The sequence below is a fragment of the Monodon monoceros genome, unplaced genomic scaffold (assembly GCF_005190385.1).
Source record: "Monodon monoceros isolate NGI ecotype Baffin Bay Population unplaced genomic scaffold, NGI_Narwhal_1 Super_Scaffold_18, whole genome shotgun sequence".
Taxonomy (NCBI): domain Eukaryota; kingdom Metazoa; phylum Chordata; class Mammalia; order Artiodactyla; family Monodontidae; genus Monodon; species Monodon monoceros.
The window spans coordinates 3,836,026-3,841,842 of record NW_021703774.1 but is presented as its reverse complement, the minus strand read 5'-3'; positions in this window follow the sequence as shown (position 1 = coordinate 3,841,842).

The window sequence follows — 5,817 nt, the reverse complement described above, 5'->3', positions numbered from 1 at the left end:
TTACCAGCGTGGACACACAGCTTCCTTCCTTGTCCTTTATGACCACCCACAGGCTGAATCTCAGATGGTGGAGCTTGCTCTGTCACTCCAGGAGGACCTGACTTCAGCTACAGATACCAGGATGTGGCAGGCTCACACGCTGCAGTGCCACCAACCCGGGGGGGTCGGTGTGATTGAGGTGCCCGGAATTTCTCCCAGGCATCCCCGTCTTATTAATGCTTCCGTGTAGCATAAAGCCTCATTCATTATTCATAATAATCCAGTCACAGGGCACTCAGAGACCTGATAAATTCTTACCTAAGCGACAATGGCTGACAGGGCCTAGGGTTTTATAGCCCTTCTCCTGCCATAGCAAGGTGCACTGGGCAAAGGTCCACCGTGATCCTCCGCTAATGACCAGGGTGATATACGAGCAGCTGATTTCTTGACACCGAGACTCCTCGGCTGAGGCTCCCACCTGCAAGCTGTGAGCAGAGATGAATATCCGTCAGACTGGAGAGTGCAGGAACGGGCCACGGCGAGGGCAGGAACAGGTTAACACTGACAGCCGAAGCAGGAACGCTAAAGCTGGGAAGAAAGGAAGAAAAACCACCAGCCCAAAGCCCACCACGGAACTGGTGTAAATTTGGGACTGTATCCATGGGCTCGATGGAGGGAGGTTCTCAATTCTGCAAACTCTATACGTGGTGGCATCCTGAGGGCTGAATAATCATGATTTTTAAGATCTGGTGAATTGCCTTATAAGCATCAATAATAAGATTTTGAAGAACACGAATTGCAATCTTCATAAAGGGTAGAAACTCTGGAATATTTTGTTAGTTTTTGAAGCCATCGTTGCTATCACAGGATGTGAGGGAATAGCTATTTTCTTTTGTTCAAACCAGACCTCCTACTTTCTTTTTTACTTAAAATTTTCTAAATTGAAGTACAGTTGATTACAGTATTGTGTTAGTTTCAGGTGTACAGCGCAGTGATTCAGTTTATATATATATATATATATATATATATATTCCTTTTTAGATTCTTTTCCCTTATAGGTTATTACAAAATATTGAGTATAGTTCCCTGTGGGATCTACTTTCTCAAAAGTACATTTATCTTCCCCTTTACTGTTGCAAATTCCAATTAGGCATAGGTGAAGCTGTTAGTGTTTTCCCTCGGCTTTTTATATTAAGAGTGCTGACCACTGTGAAGATTTTCTTAATTCACATTTTTTTCTTTTCATTTGCACATGATGTGTGTGTGTTTGGCTCTCTCTCTTGACTTTAAACCTTCTGGAGATTATTTGGACTTAGAAGTGGGATGCAAGAAAGTAGACATGACAAACAGGGGTCCTAGGAAGAAACTACTCAATTCTGGTTGGTCAAGATGTATATATTTTATATTTCTGATATTAATATCTATTATGTTAATATTTAAGTATGTATATTTAAAAGGAACTGTTCATGGGGACAATGCATCTCCACTCATCAGACGTCTGTAAGAAAGGATTTTTTCTAAATACCCTTCGCTTTTTATCTTGCCCTGTCACTCCCCTCTCCCTGGAGAAGAAAGAGTGAATTGACTGGTAAATTTGGGAGGTGGACATGAGCATGTATTACTCAGCCCTGTCTTCTTCTCTCCTGCCAGGAGCCTGCCTTTCTCAGCAAGCTGCTGCCTAGTCTGGCCTGCCATGCAGAATAGTTTGCAGGGGACAGGCCCTGCACCTAAACAAGGTCTGAATCTGGGCAGGTAAGTTCTGTACTGGGAAGCCCATGATTGCAGAGCTCAGCTACATCTTCCAACTCAGTTTCCGTCTATAATAAAGCTGCTCTTTTCATTTCTTTGTGCATTACTTTTTGTTTACTGTTGGGCTTAGAGTTCAAGGGGGGGAAAACAGTAGTATTATTTATTGGTTCGCCTTAAAATTCCAACGACATGGTATTATTAATGGCCATTTACAGAGAATTGGTGAGGTGCCAGGCAGAACCTATGGGACACAGTTCTTTCCATTTAGTTGATAATCTAGAGTTGCCACCATAGAAGTGTCTTCCTGATAATTGGTAGACATGTGCATTTGGATTTAAATGTTACTTCAATTGGGGTAACTGGAACTCACCAGGAAAGCAACTGGACAGCAAAGAAAATTCTCGTCTGAAGACGAAAATCTCTCTGTAGTCCTCTGTGTAGCATTCTGCATGCCGTTGTTTTTTCTACTTGCCTATAACCTTCATGTGTCAGACACAACTTCTGTTATATTCTTGATTCTCCTTGAAGAGTAAAGGCTTATTTTTTGGTTATTCTTATATTTTAACTTATTTGGAAATAAGAACCTATGTGAAAAATACCCCAGGACCACAAAAACAACAATATGGCTGAGAGCTTTGAACTCTGGTGCCAATCAATAGATTTCTTTTCTCCTATGGTTAGTATATGGCCAAGCACATAGAAAACCTCTTAAAAATAAAAACTGGTTTTTATATTCAGAGATCAATATACAGGGAAGGAGGTATATTCTATCCCCTCTCTTTCTCTACTTATGATGGTCTCCAAAAAAAAGTCACCATCACTTTCTTTTCTCTTGTCTGCTCCTACAAGGAAGAATCTATTTCCCTTCCCTTTGAGTCTGGAATGGGCTTGTGACTTTCTCTGACCATCGGACGTGGCAAATGTAAGGCTGTGCTAGACAGTTCTGGGACTGGCCTCAAAGCAGACTGGTGGCTTTCACCTCTTCTCTCTTAGCAGCCACACATGTAAGTCCTATAAGGAGCCTTGACCACCATCCTGTGAGGACACCCAAGCTGACCCTGTGGACACATTGCACAAGGAAGCTCTGAGGCATCAGCCATGCAGAGGAAGCCTTCTTGGACGTTCCAAACCAGCCAGTTGACCAGTTGGATGCAACTAAGTGGCTCCAGGTGATGTTATACAAGTTAGGAGAACTTTCTAGATGAGCCCAGTTAACACACAGAGTCCTGGGTTATTTTATTATTATTATTATTTTGGCTGCCCCATGCAGTTTGCAGGATCTCAGCTCCCTGACCAGGTATTGAACACAGGCCATGGTAGTGAAAGCACCGAATCCTAACCACTGGACCACCAGGGAACTCCGCTGGGTTATTTTAATAAACATTATGATTTTTAGTCTACTAAGTTGTGGGGTGGTTTTCACAAAGGAAGGTAACTAAAGCGCTGCCTAGCTTATGCCTGCACTGCCTGTAAAACCTAATTCCTCAGAATTAGACTCAGAACAGTCCCTTGATCAGGAAGAAACATTCCTTGATTGGAAGGAACGCCCTGCTCTCCTGACAAGCCAAGACACTTGTTGTTAATTCACCTTATCTGACAGCATCACCTACAAAGGTTACTTTTCCACGTGTTCAAGTTTTAAATCACCAACTAGGTTATACACTTGTCAAAGGCAAGGACTATTTGCTTTTCCTCTTCGTGCATCTTTTAAAGCCCAACTAGGAGTCTGTGAATTGTAAGCATTCAATAAATCTGCTGATCATTGGTTACTGCACGTATTTGATAATTTTTTTCACCTTAAAAGGATATCATCGACTGTTTATCACAATAATTGATAAGAAATTTGAGCTGAAGTAATCTATCTCATATTTTCCCCCCAATATCCTAAGCTTCTGAGATATTAATGCATTCAGTTAAAAGTGTTTTTAAGCATATACTCAAGTCTTAACACCCCCTTGTTCTTAACCATTTTCAAAGATTTTTGCTGAGACTTTTATTTCTGCTTTTTTTTTTTTTTTTTAATACTGAAAAAGGACAAAACTGAGTACTCTAGAGAGAAGAGGGACTATTTAAAGTAGAAGGGAGTATTCTTGACAAGGATGTTTTACTGCTTAAAAAAAATTAGATAAACAATGGTACACTTCAATGGAGAAATCACTGATTTCTTCTAATAGATGCTCTGTAGGTAAATGTTTTCTACAGGATTCTGGAAGCTTCTGGTCCTTTGGTAGAGAAAGGAAACAACTCATTGTTGGTACACATGTGTTTTAATTCCCTTCAGAATTTTTATAGACCTTGTGTCCCCGCAGGACCTGAATAAACACATTAAACAGGAATAATTCTCTTTCTCATTCCATACTCTTCCCTCATTTATTAGGCTAATTAATTTATTTTAATCAGGAAAACTGCCTTCTTTATCAGTTGGGGCCCCAGGCCTTCCGAGCTGGGAATTCTCTTTTATTTTTTTTGAATTCTTGTTTTCAGCTGTTTCCTTGAGATTTTCTGGACTGGCACAGCTCCTTTAGTCTTTATCTGAGCAGGAGGAAAAGTGTCTTAGGTGGGGAAATTCTACCTTTTCACAAAATAAGTAGAAAAAAAATGCCTTCTTGTTATGGAAGTAATGGCTAAAAGTTTTTGAGTAAGAAGTTTTACTGTGAATTTTCTAGAGAGAAGAGTGTGTTCATTCACTCTTGGAGTTAGCCCTGTGCCAAGCTGTTACTGTAGTTTGGAAAGGAAAACCTTTGAGCTGAAGCTAAAAACCTGAAGCAGCGTTGTTTCAACTTCCCAGAACTCAAACTATAATAATCGTACATAAGGATTCCAACCAAACAGAGTAATAAACACTTGAGTGGCCCATTGGTGGCTTTCTAGACATCCATCCCAGACAGACGCTGCTTTGTGGGTCCTCACACTTGATACGGGGCCGAAATGCCTGGCCTCCTGACAAGGCAAACCTTTGCTGTGTTTCCTCTTCTTGTCTTGTTTATTACGACCTGCCTTTCCTGGCTCATCACTGATGGCAGGAGAAAGTCTTTTGTGGGTACTGAGCGGACCCAGAATTTCATTTCAAATCCCACAACACAGAAAGATAAAGCTAATAGAAATACTTCTTTTTGAAAGTCCCTGGGTCTGCCTGAAGGTACAGAGGGTGCTGGTTTCATTTTACTTTATCAAATCAACTGCAGTATCTGGACATAAATCCAAGCTCAAGTTCCTTTCATGGCAGGTCCTAAGTACAGTTGTTCACACTTTGTGTTTGGGGGTGGGGGTCACTTTCTCAGAAAATTCTCATTTTCCCAGTCCTTGCCTTGGGCTAATAGTTAGTTACAAAGCTCAATCTCAAAGATGTCAAACCTAATGAAAAGAAAGAGAAATCATAAAAGAGAAAGATGGCCACAGTTATCACCCTGGGTCCCTCTGGCTCGGGCTCTGTAGATCCATCAACCAGTTAGAAGGGCAGGCGACTGCCTCTGAAGCTCTGGCTACCATCACCTGCTCGCATCACTAGGGTACCATTCGTCAAAGAGCACTTCTGGAGGAGCAGTATCACAAGACCCGGCTGCTGATGCCAAAGGAAATCGAACCACGTTTCCACATTCCCCTGTCTATTCACTGCAGCATTTATATCAGTCAGGAGTGTTAAAGGCTATGAACTTTTAATTTATAGAGCAGATGGCCTTTTTCTCCTTCTTTGCCTGGGATCCCAGGCCGGGATACCTGGATTTAAAGGAAGTCTAATGCAACAGAATGAGGAGAAAGAATCTGAGAGCTTGCTAGAGTTTTAGGCAGATATTCAGCTTTTCGAAGCCAGATTTTGCCACTGTGAGAAGGCTGATACCCAGAGAGAGAATCCACTGGAGAAGATCCCTGGGACTTACAGGAAATCAGCTATAGTTGTCCCGACAAGGAGACAATGAGGGCAAACGAGATTCTTCCCCTTCCTTCTCTCCCTCCCACCTTCCTTCCTTCCTTCCTTCCTTCCTCCCTTCCTTCCTTCCTTCCTTCCTTCCTTCTCTCCCTCCCTCACTCCCTCCCTCCCCTCCTCCCTCCCTTCCTTCCTTCCTTCCTTCCTTCCTTCCTTCCTTCCTG